Source organism: Eschrichtius robustus, chromosome 17, assembly GCF_028021215.1.
Source record: "Eschrichtius robustus isolate mEscRob2 chromosome 17, mEscRob2.pri, whole genome shotgun sequence".
Lineage (NCBI taxonomy): Eukaryota > Metazoa > Chordata > Mammalia > Artiodactyla > Eschrichtiidae > Eschrichtius > Eschrichtius robustus.
Window position 1 is genome coordinate 49,425,179 of NC_090840.1, and position 27,607 is coordinate 49,452,785.

At 35.0% G+C, this 27,607-nt stretch overlaps 1 protein-coding gene across 7 annotated transcripts in view; it reads left to right on the forward strand.

Annotated features, from left to right (window-relative positions):
- The window catches only part of VPS13B (vacuolar protein sorting 13 homolog B), a 765,002-nt gene that overhangs the window by 246,417 nt on the left and 490,978 nt on the right, over window positions 1-27,607 (forward strand). The gene's annotated exons all lie outside the window — the stretch shown is intronic.

Sequence of the window (27,607 nt, forward strand, 5' to 3'; positions counted from 1 at the left end):
AGACCTTTTTCAACTCAATGAGTCGTAGCTTAAACTTGTTGCTACACCCCCAGATCAGTCTGTGACCAAATGTAAACTTGTTTGGTTAAGAGTACAGTATAGGTTTCCAGATCGTTATTGCTTTGTTTCTTTCAGCCTTGGCGTTAGTTATGAAAGGGCATTTACTGGGAGATATTATGGGTCTTCCTGTATTCTGTTACTTGTACTTCTTTTACTTCGCTTACCTATTCAAGAGAGATTGCCTGTATTACTCTAGAGCTGGGTTCAAGTCTCAGCTGTATCCTTTACTGGGTGTCACATATGTAGTGTGTACCTCAAGTATTCTCATCTGGGAAATGGTAATATTAATAAATACTAGCCTACCTCATAGGGTTATTGAAAAGCTCAGATGAATTAATATAGGTGTGATTTTTTTCATTAACTAAATTCTGTGCACATAATGAAAATACTAGCTTTTGCTGGTGCTTATTAGTGTCAGGCACTATTTTAAGAGTACTACCTCATTTTATCCTCACAATAACTCTATGGAACAGGAACTGTATTCTTTTAAAAAGTTGAAAGTAGTAATTGTAGATGATCCGTTAAAGGTGTTTGTGTAAGATGAGGCAGAACCCGTATCTGACGTCCTTGGTTCTGTCTACATCAGAATATTAGTGAATGAATAAACATTTGTGTTTTATGTTTAAATAAAATATTGGGGGTATAGATGTATTCTTTCTTAGGATATCTCACTTTACTGATTATTTTTCTCCATCACTGAACCCCAGTACTCAGTGTCAAATAAGAGGCTTCTCTTGTAGTTCTGTCTCTCTTTAGCTCCTTTCCTCAACTATCTCTAAGGGGACTCAGTCTAAGAAAGCAGGGCCTTCTAGATTTTCTGCTGCACCAAGACTGCTATTAAGTCATCATCTAGGGGTTTGAGGATAATGAATTTTCACCTATTACTGGACTCATTTGGCCATCACTTTATACTCTATAGCCAGATTACTAGTGCAATGCCTAGTAATCTCTAGTAATCCCTAGTGCTTCAGATTAGCACGTCAGTATTTTGATGCTGAATACCAGTAAAAATTATGCTAAGTAACATGATGAAAAGGTCTTACTTTGTTGTTTGAAACCAGTTGAGAAAGAAAAGACATAAAAGCATCATTATTTTGCAAAATTGATGCTAGAGACAATGGGCACATATTTCTTACAAGGTGCAGATTTCCCTATAATTCATACTGTGCTTTAACTTTATAACTACATGTATTTTCTCTATAGCGATACCACCACTGAAGGAATTGAGGTGGCATTAAGAATGAAGAACGTTTCAAGTGTTTTTAAAGGCCAGTGCATTCCAGGATCAGTGAATCCAAAAGCGAAATTCCAGTAGAAATAAGATTTTGAAGCAGCTGCAGAATTTCTGTGCATAGCTCCCCATGCCATGGAGCTTTAGAGTGCGTGTTTCTTTTGTGTGACTACTTTAGTGCTAGGTGTGGCTCACTGCCTGAAAAGAAATCTATACTACAGATGTCTCACTAAGGAGAGCTGCTTTTCCATTTATACTGAAATCCATTTATTTGTTTCTATCTGTAATTCTCCATAGCTTCTGAATAATTTTTGATGTTTCCATAATCCTGATATATTAGAGTAATATCATTTATGACAGATAGCATAGTATAGTAGTTAAAAGCAGGGCTTTGAAATCAGGCTGATTCCTAACCCCATTAGGTACCATCTCTGTGATAATGGGCAAGTTTCTTGACTCTTCAGTAACTTTGTTTTCTCATTGGTAAGATGGGAATAATAATAGTATCTATGTCATAGGGTTGTCCCGAAGGTTAAGTGAATTCATGTGAGGAAAGCATTTAGAGTAAGATTTGGCATATACAAATATCAGTAGTTACCACTGTCATGGTAAACGTTTGTGACGAGAACTCCCCAAACAGAAATAAAGTAGTCTTTATTTTCTAGTTTATCAGAAATCACTTTCCTGTGAAAGGATATTCAGGTATAAGGAAAGAAGGAAAATTTTAATTAAGTTCAAATTTGCTTTTATTTTTTTTAAAGATTTTTTTTGATGTGGACCATTTTTTTAAAGTCTTTGTTGAATTTGTTACTATATTGCTTCTGCTTTATGTCTTGGCTTTTTGGCGGTTAGGCATGTGCGATCTTAGCTCCCCGACCAGAGATTGAAACCTGCACCCCCTGCTTTGGAAGGCAAAGTCTTAACCACTGGACCGCCAGGGAAGTCCCCAAATTTGCTTTTAAAAAATAATATTTTTTCATGGAATAAAACATTGTATCCAGTGGGTAGAATGAATTGATAGTATATGTCCAGCATTGGATAATTCCAGTTGGTTCTGTAAAGATAACTGTTAAATTTGTGCTGTCCCCTACTATTTGGAATGCCAGTGTTTTCCCTGATCAGCAGATGAGTTTTTGGTTATCTATGAAACATTTTCTCTTGAATAATTCACAAGCACATTAGACTCAGCACTTCCAAGTTAAATTCACCATTTTACTCCAGGCCTGCACCTTAACCAGGGAATGGTAGTATTACCAGTTCAGTCAGAAACCTAGGGATTGTCCTAAACTTTTCCCTTCCTTCACTTTCCATCTTTCCTTTTTGGGCAGTAATCAGATTCTCAGATTTTTCTATAAAACTTTTCTGTAAGACAAATCTGATCCTTTCACTTCCTTTAAAAATACTCTTCAATGGCTTTCTATTTCTTTCTGGATAAAGGACAGACTTCTTAGCCAGATATACAACTCTATCCTTATATCATGTAATGTTTTCACTACAATATGTGGAACCATTTTCAATTACATGAACATGACATTCTCCCTTACTGTTTTCATTTGTGTATATAATTTTCAGTGCATAGGAAGCTCCCTGCTTTGCTCCTCTCCACTCTATTCATTTGAAGCATTACTTCCATTAAAAATACATTTGCAGACTTCCCTCCCAAGACAAGTTAGGTGCCCCTCATGTTTGCTACCCCTCTGCATTCTGTAACCTCTTATGAATATTTTGTTAAACCATTTATCAAAAATTATGATGACTAATTTTTGTCAGTGTTTTCTACTAAATTATGATAGCTGAAATACAGGGACTATTTCTTATTTATCTATGAATGCTTAATGTTTAGTTTTAGGCAAATGGTTGGTGTTCAATAAAAGTTTGTTGAATTTATAAGTGGTTTTGAATGAGAACAAAATCTTTGGTAACAGTTACATTGTAAACTTGTCTTTAATGGAAGATAATGAGAATTAATTGCTAATAATTATTCTCAAGAGGCAAAAACAAGGAAATGGACTGAAATCCAAGCTTTTGCCCTTTTGACGTTAGTCGTTCTGTTAGTTTCTTCCTCTTATTTATTTACCACTTTAGCGATAACTATTTGGTCTAGTCTTTTTTTTCTTGTTAGTACTAGTTACTCTGTCAAAAAGTGCCTCTCATCTATTTACAGAATCACTCTTTAATTCGTAACTTTTAATTGTGTTAATGCTGTTTATTGTTTTTGTTTATCAGATGACTAGAAATAATATTTCCCCCTTATTTTGCATATTTATTGTTAATAAATGTGAAGTGGGTTCATTGAGCTGATTTAAGGGAATCTGACAAATTGGTTAGGAGGACTAGCCCTTGGAGGGCATGAAACACGGATCTGTCATTCACAGGATAAGAGGTCAGAGAACCGTGTGGCCAGGGTAAATATATGTCAGTTAGGGAGTTTTCCCTGAGAGTGGTTAAGAGGCTAAGAATGTGAACATACGGAGGTCAGGGCTATGTGGACAGAAGGTAAAAGTGATATCTAGAGTGCCAGAAAGGCCAACATGGTAGGGGTTTATATGTCTTAATTATTATTTAGGGGTATCTGGCTTTTAAGTGCAAAGAGAATGCTGTTTGGGGGAAACTGGCTGTGGGTAGCAGTGAATTCCCATTAGAAGTTGATAGAGCATATGAATAGTGGAGCACCTTGGCTCTGGTAGTGGGACACTAGTTATGTTTATTGTACTGACACTACTAGGTTCAAGACTACATATTTTTGCCTATGAATAACCTAGTTCAACCTGGCCTTAACCAAAAGCTAGAGACTAATGTTCAGATCTATTTAGTGAATAAATCTGAGTAGTTTTCTGTGCCACTGGCGGAACAAATTAAACTTTCACTGGTTCAGTGCTTATACCTACATGGTGTAGTGTGGGAGGATTATCAGCTAGTTTGTCTTATTGGTTTTGTGGCAGCAGAAAACTCTTAAACTGAGTTTTCCCATGGAAGAGGTATCTTTCTTGAAATCCCACATCTTTTACTAAAAAATTTATGAAGTGGGATGACAGTAAATTACTGAAGAATCATCAAAGCAAGTATGTTATTAATTGACAATTTATTGACTTCATCCCCCGGGCCAGTTTAAAGAAAAGGGAGAGTGGGTTAGATTTCAAGCTATACTTTGAATGCTGTGTGAGGTCTGTTTGAGATATTTTAGTTAGGCTGTGATTAATTAACTCAAACAACTATTAGTACATGGGTAAAAGTACACTCTCTTATGGATCTGTCAAATTGGTAATAATGGGTTCAGTACTGATAAAATTGTGAATCTAAATCTGGTTAGTGTTAAAGGGCACACAAAAATTCACCTGTCATCTTTAATCTTCTTTGATAAAGAATGGCAATAATTCAAGATTTCATGTATGTCTTTGGTATCTTTATATATATGTGCCTATATATGTTGTATATATTTTTTTAACTTCAGAGATAATGGGATACTTAGTCCCTTTTGTTCTGTTCCCAAAGAATAATTTTTTTAAATTTATTTTTATTTATTTATTTATTTAAATTGGTGAGTGACTATTTATTTATTTTATTTATTATTTTTGGCTGTGTTGGGTCTTTGTTTCTGTGCGAGGGCTTTCTCCATTTGCGGCAAGCGGGGGCCACTCTTCATCGCGGCGTGCGGGCCTCTCACTATCGCGACCTCTCTTGTTGCGGAGCACAGGCTCCAGACGCGCAGGCTCAGTAGTTGTGGCTCACGGGCCTAGTTGCTCCGCGGCATGTGGGATCTTCCCAGACCAGGGCTCAAACCCGTGTCCCCTGCATTCGCAGGCAGATTCTCAACCACTGCACCACCAGGGAAGCCCCCCAAAGAATAATTTTATTTGTTTTTGTTAATTCTGAAAGCATCTCTGTGCTATCTCATTGATTATTAGTTTTGTAATTTTTCATATTTTAACATCTCTGAAATCAGGAGTCCTTGTATAGTCAGTGATATCTCACAATCGCTCATGGCCTGAGTTGAGGTTAAGGTCTGCCAGAGAGATTATCTCTTTGCCTCTGCTGCCCATCTGGTGGCACTGCAACTTGAGACTACCACAAGTTAAATTATCTGCTGGAGGAATTTTTGGACTTCATTGATAGTGTGAATTCATACTGCAAATCTACGTGAATATCAGTTCATGGTTCACATTCCCTAAGATTTGTATTTGTCTCTCCACCCAATGTGAAGCTTAAGTCAAACAAGTTACCTTTCTGTTTGATGGCTTTATTTCTTACTTCCTCTTACACTGGCAGCTTTGATGTGTCAACTTTATGCAGGACTTTCCTATTAGACTTCCTTTTTGAAATTTTTTTTCTTTTTTAGTGATACATTAAATAATGCTGAGTCTTTATAATTAATAATATCTTAGCTATAATGATATGTAGGGGCCATGATGAACCAATAAACAACTGCATGTAGGCAACAGAAAATGGTACATACCCTTGGAGCTACTTCAAAGGTGGCATGGAATGGACTTTCTAGGGTCTTTTTTGTGGCTAAAAGTGAATTCATCTGCTGTATTGCTTGCCATATTTATAAGAGAGATCTCTTTGAACATTGTCCCAGGTCTGACAATCCAACATAGTGCTATACCTTGCACGATCATTTAGTGGGCAGCCCTTGACCTGAAATTTAGTAAAAGGTCTAGAGAAGCTGAACCATTCAATTATTATATAACCAGTGGCATCTTATTCTTATTTTTAAGGTAAGAGGTATTTGAGGATTTGTTCACTATTAATAAGGATTTGCAATAGGGCAAGAATTATTCAACTCATTCTTTTAAAGTTTTGTCATGAATTTAGGTGTATGCACCAAAGTACTCTAAAGTCCATAACTAGTAGAGGATACCTGTTTCCTATAGATTAATATCAATTTATATTTCCAAACAACTATTGTATTTTGTCTTAGAAAATTAGGGGATCCCTGGAAAACTTTAATTCACAGTTAACATTTTAAACCTTGACTTTAGTTTTCAAACTCAGATAGTAAGCCAGTTCCATTGTATGCCTCCTCTAATTTACTACCTCTGCAAATTGAACATTCTTTTTGTGAATTTTCATATTGGATGGGAGTAATATTTGAGCCGGTATACTCAATAAAAATTTATTGTGTATAGAAAGCATTTATATAGTAGTTAATATATTAGATTATTCAGTTCATGAACATACGATATTGAACAGGAATACTGTGGGATTATCATTCTATGAACAGACATTCATTGAACACTTACTGGGAAATATGGTGAATAAAAGAAGGAGATTGATAAACAAAATTCCACTGATAAAATATAGCCTCTATATGGTACTTGTATTGAGCTATTCTTGTCCTGCACAGATCTTATTTTAGGACAGAGAAAAGAATAAACATATTTAAATTATAGAATAAAGAACTTTAGTTCAGTACAAGGAAATGTCCTGCCATTGAGAGTAACTTGTGTGAAAGTCTTCATGAGTAGAGGTGACTCTTATAATTGAGATGGTTCCAATTGTGTTATTTTAAGGCCAAGCATATGGCCTAGTTAGTATCACAATTAGGGGAACAATGATGTAGTGTTGTGGTTCTTAATGCCGTAAAATCTAATGCTCCTTTTGATAGCATGTATTTTCTGATGCCTCTTTACTATCTTGATATAAAATTCATAGTTAAGGTACGTTTTTAAACTGATAACTTACAAAGAAATCAATATAATGCCATAGTTGTAGGAAGGGAAAAATAAGAGGAAAATAATTTATCCAGTATTTAGAGTGTAACTAGACTAGAAGACATGATGAAGTGCTCAGGTTAAGACACTTAGCCTGCCACATGTGTTATATCAGCACAGTTTTAAATTTTGCTTGCCTACATGTTGATAAATTGGCGGTGCAAATACTAAAATGGAATAGCCATGAGTGAAGTGACTTTCTGAAATGGTAAACACCTCTTGGTCAAATTCTTAATGATTCATAATTTTTCTCCTGTATTCCTGATAGTTAAATTTCTGGAACTTTCAGGTTCATTAAAGTAGGTGTGAAAACTACTATGTGTTTAAATGTAAAATGGAGTTAGATTCTAGGTTCAAATAATTATGAATAGATTTTTCACTCACATGAATGTCAGGATATTTGAAAATTGTTCAGGATGAGGGACCATTCTTTGTTGTGCAAGGGACTGTTTTGAGCATTGAACAACTTTGATGTCTTGGTTGACACCTAATGTCAGGTCGTGTCTCCTAATCATTGTGACAACCAGAAGCACTAATTTCCAAAAATGCCCCTAGAGGATGGTACAACCCTCATATATTATAGAACCTACTGGATGTGGAACAAAGAGCATAGGCGTACAGGCAAGCGTCATAGTCTTGGATTTGATTCTGTTGTCCTTCTTCCAGGCTTCTGATTACTTTGTGATTTGGGCAAGTTACTTAACCTCTCATAGTGTCAGTTTTCTTTCTGGAAAACTGGAAAGATAATATCTTACAGAGTTGTTAAATGGATAAAATAATATATTTTAGGTACCTGACGTGTGCTTCATGTGGGATGGGACTGCCTCTCTATTATTCACCACTTTATTTTCTAATACTAGTAGGCATTTAATAAATATTTGCTTACTCTTATTATTTAACTCTTATGTGTCACACTCTGTTCCAATGTTAAAAGCATGTGAGGGAGTGATTGCTTATAATAGGCGCCGGGACTATCATCTGTGTCTCTACTGTTATGTTTTGGAACTTGTGAATATTAGCTGAGAACGCTGGCTCTTTGGATTATGGCCTCAAGTTTCTAAGAGGGTATTAATTTAGAAATACAGTTGTTTCCTTTCTGGTTGAAAGAGACCTATAGGGTAAGGGTCTAATCTCAGTAAGCACGTTAATTTTCCAGAATACTAACGTTTTTATTATTTATGTTGTTTTGCTGATATCAAGGTGTTAGTGGGGGATGTGGTAAAAGGCTAAGGACTTTGAGTTCCTTGTAATCCTGATCTTTATGACGCAGATTTTAAAAATACAGCATCAATAATTTCTTTCTTTTTCAACTCTTTTTTTTTCTTCCTCCTGTCTTTAATGACCATCTGAAGTTTGCACATTGTATTTTCTCAGTAAATACTTGCTATCTTTTTCCTGTTATTTGACTTGTTTAACTTTCATCTTAGTCAATTCAAATGATTTACTAATAGACTACGATGGAATAGCTACTTCTGGCAATTTTAATGAGACTAATTACATTGAACATGTTGGAAGGGACTCTGTCTTCCTTTTTAAATTGCCATCCAACTTATTACAAAGAGGAAGCATTTAATTTGTAAATACTGCTCTACACTTTATAGAACAGTGAACCTTATAAGTATTGAGGTTCCCCTCAAATATTTATTAAAATTTTAACTCACCCAAATATATGATGATCATTATGAACATGAGTTTTTAAAGCAGTCACCTTGCTCTGTCTGATATTTACACTGTGAAAAAACTAAAAATTTCTGTTTTCTCTTCATTTTATTCCTCCAGGTCACCTTTGGGTCAGGCATTGCTGATTTTGCAAACATGCTTACACTTGACCTTTAGTTACTCAGTTTAATTTTGGTTCTGAGCCAGTGAGTGCTGAAATCTTTAAAACTAAACAAATGTTTAGCATTCATCAGTTTTAACCAATTGTGGTCTTTAAACATTCAGTTACTTCCACAAGATGAGTAACTATTGTTAGTTCCAGACTGTGTTACCAAAGTCTAATTCTGGAGCATGCTGTAAATTACTGAAAACCTATCTGATTATAATTCAGATTGGTTCAGTTGGTTTTAGGTTATTTTAAAATCTGAAGATTCTTTTATGCGCAATTTTATGAATCTGCTTAAATAAGAGATATAACTATAGTGGGTAATGACCATTTCTTTTTCCTGTAAAAAGTTAAAAAAATGTTTAATCTGTTCTGTTATTACACTTATATCAGATGAGCTTTTTATTCATTTCCTGTGCCGAGTTGGAGAATTTTAAATTTGCATTTGAATAGCATTTATACTTTCACTTTACTTCCAAATAACATTTTTTTGCTTAGTAAGCTTATGGACCATTTATTTAACTCCTACCGTACAAGAAATGTGATATGAGATATCCAAAGGATTAAAACTTAGTCATAATAAATAATTAATTTTATTCGATCTCATTTCTATCTCTTTGCAACACAAGGGGTTTCTAGACTTTGTAGACCTCTTTTGTATATGCAGGAAAGAAGGTGAGACTTTTGTGTTTTCAGCATTGCTGATCAAAGTGTAAATTCCTAGGAAGGCTTTTTTGGTCTTCTGCGATGCAATTATTGTTGGAAGCCAAACAGGCTTTTCTCAAGTGTTAGAGAGCACAATAATATCATGGCCTATTTGTCTGTGTCCAAAGACTGTGTGCTCCTTTAGTTGTATCATTTTGATGAGAGCCCTAATTTTTGGTTTCCTTGCTTTTGTCTTTATCTGTATGACTGTTCTTTGTTTAGAGCTCTTCGTTATTGACTGCTCTTTGCTAATAGTGTGGAGCAAAATAGCCATCTTTTTTGTGAGATACTTGAGATCTCTACATCACTAAAACATATAGGTACTCTATTAAAATGTATTCAGTTATTAGTAAGATCAAATTGAATTGTTAGATTTAGGGTTTCACTAGATCACTATTGTTTTCTGAGATTTGGGAGACCCAAGACTATGCTGATGTTCTTTATGTTGGACTGGATGTATAAATGTAAATTTGCATATTAAAAAAGTCTAAATCTTAAGAGAACATTAGAGGAAAATAGAAGTAAATTTTAAATTTCATGATTGGTCATGGTTTTTGGTCACATCAGTCTAATGTGAACAGTGATTGCAGTGTTTAAACTGAATTATTAGTATTAACCAATTTTCTTTTAGATTTATTTTGCTTATGAGATTGAGAGCATGAGCATGCTCATTTAACTGTTGAATCGGGAATTTAATATGAATGCAATCCACATGTCAGTGGCAAAGATTTGTGTGTTTTTACTGGACGTGTGAAGCCTTATGCAAGGGCTTCGTTATTGCAAGAGTCCTGTGTTGGTTCCTGTTCTCTTTTGTTATCTGCATTTACAAAGGGAGTTGAAGAAATTGGAATGGATTCAAAGGAAAAGAATAATTATTATTATTAAGATAGTAGTGAGAACGTGGGAATCGTACAGCAATGGTTCTTAAATATTTTTGCCTTAATTCATTGATAGTTCACACTGATGTATGTTATCCTCTGCACCTTATACTTACTCATAAAGGTCATTAGCATGACCATACAAATAATTTTTTATCAGAAAATTATAGAACAGAATCAGAGTGTGAATTACGGTCCTTTGGGAAATTAGTGTTGGACAGTGTGAATTTGACCTGCTTTCATGTCAGTTCCCTAGACTACACAGGTATGCATTATTTGATTTGGTCCCTCTCCTTTCCTACTCATTTTCCTGGTAGAGACAGTTTCAGACCTGAAAAAGTGGTCGTTCTCTCCAGGTCCTGATGACAGTTCTGAGAAAGCTATAATGCCTGGTACTTAATAGCTGTCTAAGAAATATTTAATGAGGGAGCTCTTAGGCAACTAACTTCAATCCAGAATAGAATGTACGTTTCAGGTTTCACTGGGATTAATTTCTGTCCATTTTGGCAGTCTCAGACTAGTTAAAGTCCACTGGGAAGAGTCTGTAGCATGGTCAACAAGAGAGTGTAAAGATTTATTCAAGCCCGGGCTATTCGACTTAAAGATACTTGTTTTGAAGATCAGCATCCAACATGGTTTAATTATTGTCTTGAGAGCCAAATGCTAGCAATGACAGGGATCACCAACGTGGAGGGTGAGTGCACAGCCTTGGCTTCATTCCTGTTGAGCGAAGGAGAAAGGAGTGTAGGTGGATGTGTTTAATGGGTGTATTTTCACTTACGTGTACGCCAAAAACTGTCCCTTTCACTTTCTTTTTCCCATTCATACTTATCATGACTTTCTTGACTCCATCACTGTACATACAGAGATGAGATCTCTTAGTTATGGTATCCTCAGAGAGTGTAGAGAGTTTGAGCAGTGGCTCTTAAGTTGGCAATTTTCATCTCTACAAAGGATAGAGGGAAGGAAACTAACAACTATTGAACATTTATTATTATTACCATTACTGAACATTTGTTATTATGACTATTATGCACTATGCTTGGTGCTTTTGTCTGACGTCTTTTTAAAATCAAAATAGCCCAATGAAGAAAGAATTATTTGCTTCATTTTTACATGGAAAAAACAAGGTTTAGGGAGACAAAGACACATAGTTAATAAGTGGCAGAACCAGGAATTGAACCAGTGTGTTCATATCTCCAAAGCTCTCTACTGTCTATGAAACTGTCTCAAATCAGGTATCTGAATGATTGGAAATGGTTGTAATAGTTACGTATATCTGTGTAACTATAAGCACAATTAAAAACTGAGATAGGTTACTAGGTACACTTGAATCATACTGCTCTACTCTCTTTTCCCCAAAGGTTGTAGTTCTAAGTAATCAGCTTGTGTTCCGATTAATGTTTATTGTACTCTGATGCAAATTTTGCCTTTATTTGACTTGCAACCTGCTTTATAGAGTTAGTGATTTATTGAATATCTTGGAAGCAAGTCCTTGACAGGCAGTATTTTAAGGTGAAATTGCTGCGTGAGGATTTTGTTAACCTGACATTTTGTGGTTTCGCCTCATAAAACTGGAAAAGGACTCCCAGCATGGAATGTTAATGGGGTGAAGTAATGAATGCAGGCTGGGATACCAGCAACTAGGCATGAGCAATCCTATAGTTCATACTCCATGATTCTTGGGGGAGGTCTTTGCAGACGGTAGCTTTACTAAAAGATAAAAGCGGTAGGAGATCTTTTTAACTCAGCAGTTGATCAGACTCCTTCTGAAATTTAGGCTTAGAAGCCAAGCAGTGGAATGAACATGGGAAAGTAATTAAAGTTAAGCAAGTGCAATCTCTCATGATAATTTTCACTTTCTCAAACTATTGAAGTAAATAATTATTGAGTACCTATTTCCTCTAACCAAATATTAGCCTTTTTATTCCATTCAGCTTTCAAGTACTGCCTATTTCACTTGTATCTCTCAATCTGTCAATAAGGTAACTAATTTAATTTTAGTGTTGTGCAGATTTTATTCCACTGGACAAAGTGATATATAATGTTTTCTTATCCATTTAATTTTATTTTAAAACGTGTGCTCTGCAGAGCCCAAGATTTCTTAGAGTTGCCATTGGGTGAGGCTCTGGACCTTTATTTCTAGATTCCATAAAAGCAACTGCTTTTTTCTGATTAATTTGTTGGACTACTATGTAAGATTTTGTTTGAGTAAAGGATTCTGCTGCTAAGAAAGTTTTAAAGTCTCATGTCTTAAAATATATTTTCAAAGTTTTTGTGATTGAACTTCAAGGGATAGAGCACAAGTTATACGTAGATTACCTTGAATCCTTTATTCTAAAGAAGATAAATGATTGTTTATAGGTTGAGGGGAATTTTTGAGACTTGTTACTTTAATATAATCAGTTTGGTAAGATTATCTTTAGTTGCAGAGATTATAAATGGTTTTTAAAATAATTGTTTTTTTTATATTTTGATACTTTTAATTTAAAGGGCTTTTTCCTCCACTGGATAAGCTATTAAGATACCTTTTACATAAAATCTGAGGTTTTAGTGACCATCCTCATTTTCATTTAGGTCCTGAACATGTAAACTGGTATTGTTATTCTCAAAAGCCTAATGACATATTTTAATCTATGCTCTTCTTTACTGTTTATTCAGTTAGTCAACAGGTCTTAAGGTTTTTTCCTTTAAGATTCTTTCAGATTTATCCCTTTTTATTCTTACTTTCCATACTTTAAAACTAGATTGGCAGCATTAATCACAGAATAGTTTGGATAGTTTGTTCTCTTTCTAATTTTGCTTCTTTCATTCATTCTATATAAGTTGTCAATTGATTTTATTTATTGTCAATTGGGTTTTTCAAGTGTGAAACCCCACGGTGATTCCCTATTGTGATTCTATCAGGTGAAATCCAGTGTTTCAACCTTTGCAACTGCTCATGTATTATCTAACATAGTAAAACAAACCAGTTTAATTTTATGCCTCATTTGTTCCTCAAAATATTACTCTCTAGGATAAAAGGTATTGACACTTCAGTCTACTTCTCAAAGGCAGTTTTGTAAAATTTATTACTAAGAACAACCTTAGCAGAGTAATTCTAATCTGTGTATATTTATGGCTTAGGTTAAAATCTCAATCAATATATATGTGGTATCTCAGGGGAAAGTTATGATTGAGTTCTCTTAAGAGCATTATATTACATGACTGGCAAGGACACTAAGCAAGATGCTAGTTCCTTGTAGAGAAGAGATCACTTTTGGTAGGACACAGGTGTATCAACTTTCAAGTATCAGCCAGTTTTTCTGGGGTGGTCTTTATACAAGTGCCTTTCAATTCTTATGATACTTTTTATGTTATCCCTCTGTATCTACCTTCCAAATAGTTAAATTACACATTCTTTTCAAGGTTTTACTATTTCAAAGAAAATAACATTTTCTTTCTTTGGATTTTTTTCCCTCATTAAATTGTTTATTTGTTGCCCATATGCAATGGCTTTTGGGGGCTGTTCTTCCATGTTCCCATAGTTGTACTTTAATGATTGGTTTACTTATCTTTGCCACTAATTTTATTGAAAAAAAAAATCTTAATCATCACTTTTCCTTCTCATCTATTGTCTACTGGATTCCCTTCTGTGCATCTGTGTGTATCATACCTGGAAGAATTGAGAAGATAATGACTCAAATAATTTTCTGTCTTTTATGGTTCAGATGAGGAACCGAGGTTGAAAAGACTTAACGTGTTCTGGCATATACAACAAGTACTCAGTATATATATTGAGTGAATAAACTAGTGTCATTCACATTTAATGTTTGAAATGTATATCTTGTTTCCAGCTAGCTTCTAAATTTCATGAGAGCAAAGACTATGTATTCTCTTGTATGTGAATATTTCCAGTTGTCGAGTAAATAAATAGTTTATGAAAAACTTAAGTGACTTGGAATAAGGCAGAATTTCTTTCTACCCAATTGGTTAAAAGTAAATTAGTCTGTGAAAGTAATTTTGCTCAAAATGGAAGTTGACAGTTTGACAACCAAGGTATTACTTGTAAGAGTTGAAAAGGAACTTGAGAAATTAAAATTTTCTAATATGAAATAAATTCTTATTAGTGGACATCCAGAAAATATAATACAGTTAAATTGTATACAGATAAACACCTAAGGTTTCACTCTCTTTTTTGGCCAGAATCTTATAGTTACAAAGAGAAGAACAAATAGGATAAAACTAAGCTGCCTTTAGCCATGTGTTAGTTTAAGATGCTTAAAAAGAAGACTCAAATGGATGCATGTTAGAAATTCATCTATTTCAAAAGGGTTGTTTTGGTGAAAATAGATGGAGAGACTGATTTCATGAGCACCCAGATTTAAAACTATACGATGCAGTAATTAAGTATTTTCATGGACTCCTCCCATATTTGTAATTAAATTTCATGTATTGTCTCTTATAAATGTATCATTTATCACACTTAATTTATACCACATTTCATCAATTCCGAGGTCCATTTTTTTCCCCCCCAGATTTTAACATTTCTTAAAATAAGTGGCCTTTTATTATTACTCTTGTCCTCAGTTGAAGTCTAGTTCTTATATAGAGGGAGTTTGTGTTTGCTTCTTCCAGTCATCTCAGACACCATCAACCTGAGACCACTTTACATTAAGTTATCTCTTAGATGCTGTTTGGACTTCACTGTTAGTATGAACTCAGAATGCCTTGATTTTGTGAGTATTGTGTTGTTTAAATTTTCTGGGGAGATTTTGTCCCCCACTCTTCACCCAGGGTAAAGGCTATTTCATGAGTTTTGTTGCTTTTCCTATAAAGTAGGAGGATTTATTTCTCTTAAATCTTACACAAAGGTGTACCCCTGGGGTGTTCCAGCTCTACGCACATATGAAACAATAGTGTGTCATAATTGGTGGTGTCTTTGATAAGAAGAAATACAGCATTATAATCAACATAATTGGGTAAAAATGGTAGCAGTGTGAAATTGAGTCAGCCCAATTCAATTTGAATTTTGAAGTTTATTAATGACTAAAAATGAAAATATTATTAAAGAATAGTGATTTTTATTCGGGATTTCTCTTTCAAGATGAAAATTGAACTAGTGGAGTATTTAGCCTTAATGCATTAACTATATCCATAGCTGCAAAAAGTGATATTTTCTCAAAAATTTGAAATAGCTCATACTTTGCAGACAGGTTTCTCTTTAGTAGTTTTAATACTTTTTTTTTTTTTACAGTCTTAATTTTTTTTTAAATTCTAAGAACCATTACCTTGAAAATGAGAAACTTCTGCTAATTTAAATTAACATTATGTCTGTGCTAGATAGGCAAACAGATTCTTTTCTCCCCCCCCACCCCCGCTGTGGAATTAAAACTTCTTCTTTCACTCAGTGTGATTGGGTCAGCTTAGGCCACATGCCTACCTTTGAACCAGTAATACTTGCCATGGAATGCCACGTGTTGGTCAGCTTTAGTTCAGGCTTTATTTATTAATTTATGGCCGAGTCGGGTCTTAGTTGCAGCACGTGGGATCTTTCGTTGTGGTGTGCGGGCTCTAGTTGTGACACATGGGCTCCAGAGTGTGTGGGCTCAGTAGTTGCGGCATGTGGGCTTAGTTGTCCCATGGCATGTGGGATCTTAGTTCCTGGACGAGAGATCAAACCGGCGTCCCCTGCCTTGCAAGACCGATTCTTAACCACTGGGCCACCAGGGAAGTCCCAGTTCAGGTTCTTAAAAACCCATCAAGGGGGATGAGATTGCCGTGACAAGCTTGAACCTAGAGTGGAGGTAGCACTCAATTCCAGGTTCTTGCATAAAGTTTGGGATTCTATTCAGAAGGAAGAAGAGGAGGGTGACTGCTGGAGAGGAATCAACAGCATCCTCTGTAGGACTTTATTACTTATATAAATCCTTTGTTTCACTCCCTTAAATGTCTTTGAAGAAATTACCATCTTCCAGATGATACTAAAAGCTCTTAATTGGTATGGACTTTTGGTGTGTGTCTCCTGCTATGGTATAATATCAGTACTGAACCTTTCTACTTTGATTTTGTTGATCCTAATAAATGTTGAACTTCACATATTATAAATTAAAAGGGAGTTGATATAAATATGTTTTAAAGATAAGCTGATAAATTTATATCATCTCTAATAGCAATAGATCCTTTCAGATTTTCTCAACTTAATATGAAAGAGCCATATTGAGCTTCTTAAAAAACTTGGTGCTTAGACTGTTTTAAGTAGTGTCTTACAGTGTATACTTAATTTGTTCTTAAAATGTCAGGTTAACAAAATCCTTGCACAGCAATTTCATCTTAAAAATGTCTGTCATAGACTTGTTCTAAATATTCAATAAATCACTAACTCTATAAAGTAGGGTACAAGTCAAATAAAGGCAAAAAATTGCATCGGAGCACAGTCAAGATTAATTAGAACACAAACGAGAAGCAAACGAGAAGCAAGATGCTAGATAGAGATAAGCCGGTCAGCACACATAGGATAGGATGTAAGCGGGACAGACCACACTGCCTGCATCCTGTATCCTGTGGCATGCAATGTTTATATGTTTTTTTCTCTCCTGCACCCTAACAGATTGATAATTTACTATCTATATTTAACATGTCTTACGAATTCTATGTTTCATAAGCTTCTTGCTTCCTCACACACAGATATAAGAGTTCTACTTATATCTCATAAGATATTTTAAAATTTACTGTCTGTGGTTAACATTTCTTACGAGTTTTATACATCTTGTTTTTCTAGACTTACACTGTAATTGAATATTCTCAAGCAATACATAAAGTGCACCTTGCAGAAATTCTTTATCAGTCAAGGTTTAATCAGAGAAGCAGACCACTAGGAGATACACATTTGAGAGATTTATTACAAAGCATTCTCCATACTCAGTTGTGGGAGTTGTTTAAACAGTCTGTGGAAGTTGTTTCTTCTATGTTTGGTGCTGTTACCCAAAGTCATCAAGGCAGAAAGTCAAGAAGGGAAGGTTGACATGAAGTAAAGGAAAGCCAGGACAAATGGGAACTTGTGAGGATTAGTGGAAACTGTGACCTCTCACTGTTTCCTGCTTTGATGATATAGGTATGGTATAGGTATCTTGTGAGAGAATATTATATCCTTCATCACGTAGCTCACCACGAATAATGCTTCTGGCCCAGGAGTAAGTCAGAGAATTTGAAGGAGAAGTTTTGGCAAAAGTTGGCGCTGCTTATGAGGCCGGCTGCTACCTGTGCCAAATAGGCGAGCCAGCAGATAAGCAGAGACGTGCATGGACAGCAGTATCACCCCATGAGTGTGAAACATACATGGCTGCCACTTCACTTGCACTTTTCAAATCTTGCTGAAAATACCTTTTGTAGCCAACGTTAACTTTGAGCTATCTAGAGAAGAGAATTTTAAGAAAGGGCTCACCATTGTATATGCCTAGGAGTAAATACCCTCCTTTGAGAAGTTTAGCTCAGGATGATTTCTAAGTTTTCATTCAGTTTGGCTGTTCTTTGGTTTATAGGACTTTTCTACTTGTGAAGTATGATCTTACCAGTTTTTACGTGAAACATATTGAGTGAAATTTTCAATCTTTTGGCATTTTTTGAGCATTCTAAGCCCTATATTTTAGTTTGGGGCATATTGTTTTAAACATCATTCATTTCAATAAATACTACTTAAGCAGCTACTGTAATTAGATTCTACACTATTAGGTTCTATACTATTAGTAAAATGAATGACTAATTTTGAAAAGATACATTTTTAAGGGATTCTGGAGGGACAGTGTAACCTATGTATCTTGTTTGACAAAATCACCTTAAGGAATGCTGATCAAAATTTTATGTCTACATTTTTTGCCTTGACATCCAGTGTATGTTGTTAGTGGTTCAAGAAAATTCATCTACATTAAGGGGAAAAACCCTGTTAGTTCCAGATTATAAATAAAATTGATCTTTTTGCAGTGTTACTGCCAATTTTGGTTTTGAAGCAGCTTATTTCTTTTTGAGCCATCAGCTATGGTGGATTATATTAAATTTAACCACTAAGTTTTCTCAGTGATCTTTACCTTCCTATTCTGTGCTATGACAATATTTCCTTGGGAATTTCCCTAAATAATGTCTTTCTTATCATTGTGACTGATCTAATAATGTACTGCAACACAGAAATTCTATCAGTAAATAATTTACTATCCTTCAGTGTTCCTTTAGAGCAATTTTTTTTTTTTTTTGACAGTGGCTCTTTGGACATATTGGACCAGGTATTTCTTTATTGCTGGGAACTGTCTTGTGCGTTTTAAGATGTTTTGCAGCATCCCTAATCTCTGCCAGCTAGGTACCAATCATATCTTCCAAATTGTGACAACTAAAAATATTTTCTCAACTTTTTTCAGCACCTGTGTTTTATTCTGTAATTTATATTAACTCATTAGAGATGCCTGTTTAAAAGTGTTTACCTAGGATTTTAGAAAGGAGTTTAAAATATGAACATATTATTTGGAGTAGTTATCTTGGGGCTACTATTTCAGAATGTAACTGTGCTGGAATTGTTGTATAAAGGTTAAAGTACCCCATATCAAAACCTTTTGATCACACATATAATATTAAACAATGATAGTATTGTCTTCATTGTTATAGTATTATGGCCATTCATAGAGAACATACAGTACTAGTCAGGGGCCAGTGATGGAGTTTGTGTATGTTTAATCAATTTTTTATTTGAAGGATGGGGCTTGGGAAGAGAAAGGAGAATTAAATCTTGGGAATTTAATCAAGTACTGAGTAAACAATCAGAGAACAGGATTTATCTTTCTTAACATCACTTAAGATACTTGTTTCTTACCCCTGGACACAAGCTCCTGCATTAGTTCTCCTTTGGTCATTTCCTCTTTCTTCCCTTACTCCTACCCTCAGTCTGAATTCATTGTATCTCCTAAGTGTTCCCTCCTTTATCCCTTCATTTTTAATATCCAAGTATTAGCACCTGTATTTTAATTTTTGATTGTCTCCTACCTTTTAAGCTGTGGGAAAATGGAGTGCTGGGTTGAAAAGTGAAGGCATTAGAAGGAAATCATAGTGATACAAGGTTCTACCTTACGTTAATGATCCTAGTCATTGTCTTTAAACAGAATGGAAACCATCAATATCTTGTCTTTCAATGGCTTTTAAGAGAATCTTAAAAAAAAAGAGAAAGGGTTGTGGGGCTGTGGCCTCCCTTCCCCTCCTCCCCCCCTCCCTTGGACCCCTATCCCTGGAGCCCTTTGTTAAAAAAGAATAATAAAAGGATTAAAAAAAAAAAAAAAGAATCGCCAGGTTCCCATGGTAATTGACTAAAAGCCACTAGTCAGAAATTTCTTTTTGTCCCCTTGTCTTAAGAAGCAGTTTAGGACTAGTTTAGTCCTTTATAGAATTATAGTATTAGACGGAGTTCAGTCTCTTAAAGAAAATTCATGTTATTCATGGTAAGGATTGTTCCTTCACCTTTCAGCTAAAAGCATTAAAAATGCTTTCCTTCAGTTTCTTTAGTCGTAGATAATTTTATTGCACATCCATTGAACTTCCTCTAATTTTTGTATCCTTTTCAGAATAAAGATAGATGGTACCATTAAACTCTTATTTGTCTAGTTTGGGACAGAAGATAATAAGGCCTAGAGAAGAAAAATTAACTTAAGTGAAAAGTGCTGACAATTTACTTAGCTGGTTTTGTTTGTTTGTTTGTTTACAGGACCATGAATTGGTCCTGTAAAGTGCTTAGAAAACCTTACTTTGGGGACCAACTTTGTTCATTTTTTTCCCCTGTTTTATTGAGAAATATTTGACATACATCACTGTATAAGTTTAAGGAGTACAGCATGATTTAGCATGTGTTGTGAAATGATTACCACAATAGGATTTTAGCTGAACCTATTGTCGTAATCAACTTTGTTGATTTTATGCATTGCAAGCTAGTCGTTTACCGTAGTAGCTACTACAGTGAGAGCTAAATAACAATAAAACTGTCAGACTATGTAGCAACATTATTTGAATCTTGCAGTTTATAGCTTTAGGGCAGCTAAGACTCTTTTATGGGGAACTTCTCTGTTTTAATAGACTATGTTCTCATTAGCGTACTTGACACTAGTAGTTATATGGGTGTAGCTGGAGAGTGTGCCCATCAGTTTCACACCAGTCACCTTGGGGAACTTCAACTTCAGTGGAGTCCCAAACATGCCATCCACAGCTTCAGCACCTCCAAATCCAGTGCACATGCCCCACAGGTCACCACTAGGGCATGTGAGAGTAAGTGCCAATCAGACGGATCCCAGGGTACGCGATTTTCCAAAGTGATACAGTGAATAATTCCAGATCCAGGCCTCCAGAAGCCCATCCTGTATATACTTGGAAGCTGTGGTTGCCAGGAATTTGTACAGTTTTTGGTTTATGTCCTTGGACTGGTGTAGATCTTTGTCTCTCTTCAGCTGGGCCTTGATTAGGTGGCCACAGTGAATGGTGGATGGTGTGGTACTTTTTGGCACCCCACTGCTGATGAACCATGTGGGCCATGACATTCTGCCTGGCTGTGCAGTTGGGCTGCAGCCGTAGATATATCTTGCCCAGCTCAATCTCCTGGTTGACTGATCTCAGATTTCCATACACAATCTTCTTGAGAGGATCAGGGGCTGGTTCAGTCATTTGTAAACGGTGTTAATGTTTTTCTCTAGGAGGTCAGAGTGGATGTAGTCACTGGTCTCAAATTGGCTCATGTCCCCCTTAGCCTATTGGCTGATGCCACATGGCAACAACTGCACACCCTAGGGCTTTCTGCACCTGGGTCACTAATAGGCATTATTTTGTGGAATGACAAGAGATGAGGTCATATCTTACAAAAAGATTTTTAAAAAATTTACGTTTTCAAGTTCCAGGAAAATCTGTATTTGGACTTTATTTGAAACTTTATTGAACTTGTCTGTATTTTATCTTATGTTTATGTGAGTGAGTGTTTGGTCGTCTGTTTTATCATACCCTATGCATATAATTTTATATCTTGTTTGTATTTTAATTCACTGGCTAGGACTTTCAGCATTGGAAGTGGTGGGTCAGCATCTTCTGTTTCATGATTTTTTAAAAAAATCCTAATGTTTCCCCAATAAGTGTGATATATGACTATATTAAGTATGATGCGATGCTAAATATATATCTTGCAGATATCTTAATAGATTGAGAAATTTCTATTAAACTATATGTGCAGCCCTACAACAAACCCATCTTAGTCATGCATTTTTAAAAATTTTTACTAAATGATAGTGTATTTCAAATTTTGTGAGAGGTAGCTAAAGCAGTGCTTAGAAATTTAATTTATACTCCCAAATAATTATACAAGCGGTTATGAAGAGTGTGTTTGTGTGTGTGTATAAAATAAATTGATAACAACTTAAAAAAAATTTTTTCTGGAAGATTTTGTGAAAGATTGGAATGATCTTTAAAAGTTTTGTGGAATTTTCCTTAGAACTTTTCGGTCCTGCCCCTCCCTCCCTCTTTTCTTCTCACCCATCTTACCTTCCCTCCCTCCTTCCTTTATTTTTTGTCTTCTTTACTTTGTGCTTTTTCCTTTCTACCATTGTAGCCTCCCTTCCTCCTTTCCTTCCTCCTCTTTCCTCCTCGTCTTTGTTCTTTTAAAAATAATTTTAAACTACTGTTTCAGTTCCTCTAGTAGGTTTAGGATATTCATATTTCCTACTTTCTGTTGAGTTAGTTTTGATAAGTTTATTTTTTCTAGGAGGCCACCTAGAAAGTTTTGCCCTATTTAACTTATCATTATTTCAAACTTGAATGATGGTTTATATGGGTATAAAATTTTGCCTTGATACTTTCTTTTTTCATTTCAGAAGTTTGCTGTTAATCTAATTGTTACTCCATTTTAGGTAATATGTCTATTCTTTCTACTTTCTTTTGTATCTTTTGGTTACAGTTACTTTATGTAATTTAAGCCCAATTCATTAGCTGTGATTTTCATTTTATCTTACTGGGGAATCATTTTGCTTCCTGAATCTGAAATTCTGTGTCTTTCAGCAACCTGGAAAATTTTCCACTGTTATTTCCTTGAATATTGCTCTCTCCTTCTTCTTGCTTTCTGAAACTTTGATAAAACATATGATAAAAAAATAACATATGCTGGATAGTATTATTCTATCATTCTTGTCTCTATACCCCTCTTTCATATTTTTAGTCTCTTTTTTAATTTGTGTTACATTCTGAGTAATTTCTTTTGGTATCTTTTCAGGTTCACTAATTCTTTTTTTATGTGTATAATCTGCTATTTAACTTACCAACTGTGTTTACAATTTCAGTGAATACAGTTTTTTAAAAATTCATTTTGAACTTCTTTCAGCTCTCTAGTCTTTTTTGTTGTAATTGGTTCTTAAATTTTGCATTCCATCTTTTGTTCTTTAATTAATTCAAACATTATTATACTGTAATCTACATTTAATAATGCTGTTATGTAACGTTTTTTCAGGTCTGTTTCTGCTGTTTTCTTTTGATCCTAGATCATGATAGCTTATTTTCTCATTTTTGTAATTTTGAATTATTAGCCCATGTTTGATAGTGCATTATCTAAGTGAGTATTTTGTAACCTGTGTTGAGCATGTATGTCTTTAACAGTTTTTGTTTATTTCCTACCAGATTTTGCCAATCCAATTCGTTTTTATTTTAATGTCTTTGTGCTTTTTCTGGTTATGCAGATAATGTAAAATTGATCCTCTAATTCACTGGGCTTTTAAAAAATTATGCCAGATTTTATTTTGCAGTGTATGTTTAGTAATATGTGTTGAAGGACCTTTATAATACCCTTAGTTTATAGGAATTCCCTTATAATTCCCCTTATTATTTTTTCCTATATATTTAGACATGCTAAAAGGCGTAACAGTTTATTTCACAAGAACATCCATAAACCCTTCTTTCAACTGATAATGTAGTTAAAGCTCCCTCTATATTTTTCCTTTTTCTCATTTCCCCTCTCCAAACCAAGAGTTGGTCACTATCTTGAACCTGGCATTTATTGTTACTGTGCATATATTCATACTTTTGGTATGTTTGTATGTATGCATATTTCATTCAACAATACATATAGTATTCTTTTGCATAATATTAGCATTATATAAGTGGTATTGTGGTAGATTATAAAAATTGATATAAATTTCTCTTCTCCCTGTGACTCTTTTTTTTTTTTTTTATAAATTTATTTATTTATTTTTACTTTTGGCTGTTTGGGTCTTTGTTGCTGCACGTGGGCTTTTCTCTGGTTGCGGCAAGCGGGGGCTACTCTTCGTTGCGGTGCGTGGGCTTCTCATTGCGGTGGGTTCTCTTGTTGCGGAGCACAGGCTCTAGGTGCGTAGGCTTCAGTAGTTGTGGCACGTGGGCTCAGTAGTTGTGGCTTGCAGGCTCTAGAGCACAGGCTCAGTAGTTGTGGCGCATGGGCTTAGTTGCTCCGCGGCATGTGGGATCTTCCCGGACCAGGGATTGAACCCGTGTCCCCTGCATTGGCAGGCAGATTCTTAACCACTGCGCCACCAGGGAAGCCCTCCCTGTGACTCCTGCAAGTTGTCACACTGTAGTCGGTCCATCTCTGATTTAGCTGGTGCATGTGATTTGCTATGGCCAAAAGGACATTAGCAAACATGACGAAGAGATTTGAAAAACACTTGCATTTTGAATCTTGCTTTCCTGCTACATTTGGAACCCTGAGACCACCATGTGAACAAGCTTGATCAAGAATATGAGATACCATGTTGAGGAGAGCCAAGGTGCTGTACCCTGCAGGCAATCAGCCTCTTTCTGACCTGGCAACTGACTGCGGATGTCAGAGTCAGCCTCAACTGAGATCAATCAAGGCTACCAGGAGGACCTTCCAGCTAGGGCCACCCCAAGTGGGTGACCTGCAGAATAAGAAGCCAAATAAATGTTAGTTGTTTTGGGGTGGTGTGTTATCTCGCAAAAGTTCGCTGCCACAGGTATCATTCCATTTGTATTCTTTCTCCAGCTTCATTTTATTACTCAACTTACGATGCATGTATCACAGCTGTGTAACTGTAGTTCATTCATTTTTCTCTGCTTATATTATTACATTATATGAATGTACCACAGTGTTTTCATTTTTTTTGTAATTATTTGTTGGCATTTAAAAAATTATTACAAATAATGCTCTCCTGAGTATTCTTGTGCATGTCTCCTTGTTTACATGTGCAATAATTTCAATAATCGTTTAAGTTTTAGGTCTAATTTTTAAAACAAACCCTCAGTTTATAAGTTAGGAAATATTGTTCAGAACTTGCCCCTGTTCATTTCAGTAAGTTTGGATTGACTGAAATGATGTTATTGCCTATACCAGATAATTGTCATTTTATCTTTATAATCTGCTGGCTGACTATGGTCCAACTTGAACCATAATACCTCTGAAGTGCATGTCACAAGATTTCTCCATGTGGTACTAAGATTAATTTTATGGCCTATGTGGTTTTTTTTCCTCAGCTTTATATAATTAACAAATAAATGGTCTTATATTTTTAAGTTGCTAACAAAATAAACTCTGTTTCTAGCCCATGTTTAGCACATCACATTTCTGATTATAGATGAAATCAAGACTGCTAAATAAAGCGATCATGGAAATAAACTTTTTCAGATGACATGCAGAAGTTATTTGTTTTACCTCTGCAATGCTAAACACCATAGACATAAATTAGATGATGCTATTTCCCCTGTGGAGCCATTTAAAACAGCTCTCTATTCTAAAAGTCAAATATGGTGATTCTGATCAGAGAACTAGGCTTGGCATTAACATTTTAAAATTTGGTTTAAATGATGTAAGAATGGTCATATCATTTTATCTTCATAGAATAATAAAGTGCAGTCATCATGATCCATTACTTGTAGTGAGGAAGCGCCTTTAAAAGTATTTATTTTTCAGTTATTCACAGAATGATTTGAATGTTTTGTTTTTAAGTGTAAATTATTTTTATTTATCCTATAAATTTAGTGATAAAATGTTAATATATAGTTTATATATTTGAAATGCAGACAAAGTTGAATTAGAGGAGTTTTTTCACAGCATGAAAACTTTCTGCCAAATGCCCACCTTTGAGTGTTACTTTGAGAAAATTTGCAACTCTCAGAAGGTTTCCAGTTTTTCATACCTAAAATAGACTATTTTCTGCCTCATGGAAAGGAAAAATAGAAGTTTATTTTTAAGGGAGGTGGGACGCTTTTCATATTTGAAAATAGCATGTTTTTTAAATTTCTTCCTCTTACTACTTAGTCTAATAGTTCCTTGTTGGAGGTATAACTCAGTAGCTCTTATAAATATATCTAGCACAAATCTAAAGTCTATAGTGGAGAAAGCCAAATCCAGAACAATATGTATTACATGATTAAAGTTGCCAGATAAAATATAGGATGTCAAGTTAAATTTGAACTTCAGGTAAACACCAGATAATGTTTGGTACATACTTATATGAAAAGAAATTCATTGTTCATTTGAAATTGAAATTTAGCTAGGTAGCCTGTATTTTTATTTGCTAAATCTGGCAGCCCTAAATATGATACAATTTTTATAAAAAGTATAATTGTAGATACATACTTTACTATAATTCTAGAAAAGAGTTCTGAAGAATACATAACAGAATAGTAATGGTTGTTATTTCTGGTGACTGGAGGGGAGGAGGGAAGATTTTGAATTCCTCTTTATACTCTGTATTGCTTTAATACATTGCAGCATACATGTATTTTTTAATACTTGTTTAACAAATTTTGATTGAAGTTGTAAAGATACAGTGGATTGGAGAAAAACAGTTGATACTTACCCTCATAGAGCTTATAAGTTGGAGGGACAAGTAATCACACAAATAAATATAAAATTGAAATTGCAGTAGTCTCACAGAAGAAAGAATTATTAACGTTATGAGATTATGCAGTAGGAAAATTGACTTGGTTTGGAAAATAAGTGAAAACATTCTTGAAGTGAAGTTTGAATTTAGCTGTGAAAGAGTGTAGGCATTAACTAGGTGAAGAGACTAGATTTTCTGTGTTTTTTTCTTTCTTTTTTTTTTTTTTAAAGACTACTCTCATTCTTTATTCAGAATGTCAAATCTGGGAGGACGGCTTATATGAGCTTTAGTGTAGTCCTGTTTCAAACTATACAGGTACTCTATCATTTCAATCCAGATCGTGCAATTTTATATTTTCCAAAATTAAAGATTATATGTATAAAAAAGTATCCATATAAAACATATGTACATATGTATCCCCATATGCATACACAGTTGAATATATACCCATATATATTATTGCTCATATATCTTTCAAATTTGTTAATAATAAGAAGTTTTAGGATTTTTTGTAAACATCTTTATTGGAGTATTATTGCTTTACAATGGTGTGTTAGTTTCTGCTTTATAACAAAGTGAATCAGCTATACATATACGTATATCCTCATATCTCCTCCCTCTTGCGTCTCCCTCCCATCCTCCCTATCCCATCCCTCTAGGTGGTCACAAAGCACTGAGCTGATCTCCCTGTGCTATGCGGCTGCTTCCCACTAGCTATCTGTTCTACATTTGGTAGTGTATATATGTCCATGCCACTCTCTCTCACTTCGTCCAGCTTACCCTTCCCCCTCCCCGTGTCCTCAAGTCCATTCTCTAAGTCTGCGTCTTTATTCCTGTGCTACACCTAGGTTCTTCAGAACCTTTTTTTTTTTAGATTCCGTATATATGTGTTAGCGTATGGTATTTGTTTTTCTCTTTCTGACTTACTTTGCTCTGTATGACAGACTCTATGTCCATCCACCTCACTACAAATAACTCAATTTCATTTCTTTTTATGGCTGAGTAATATTCCATTGTATATATGTGCCACATCTTCTTTATCCGTTCATCTGTCGATGGACACTTAGGTTGCTTCCATGTCCTGGCTGTTGTAAACAGTGCTGCAATGAACATTGTGGTACATGACTCTTTTTGAGTTATGGTTTTCTCAGGGTATATGCCCAGTAGTGGGATTGCTGGGTCGTATTGTAGTTCTATTTTTAGTTTTTTAAGGAACCTCCATACTGTTCTCCATAGTGGCTGTATCAATTTACATTCCCACCAACAGTGCAAGAGGGTTCCTTTTTCTCCAGACCCTCTCCAGCATTTATTGTTTGTAGATTTTTTGATGATGGCCATTCTGA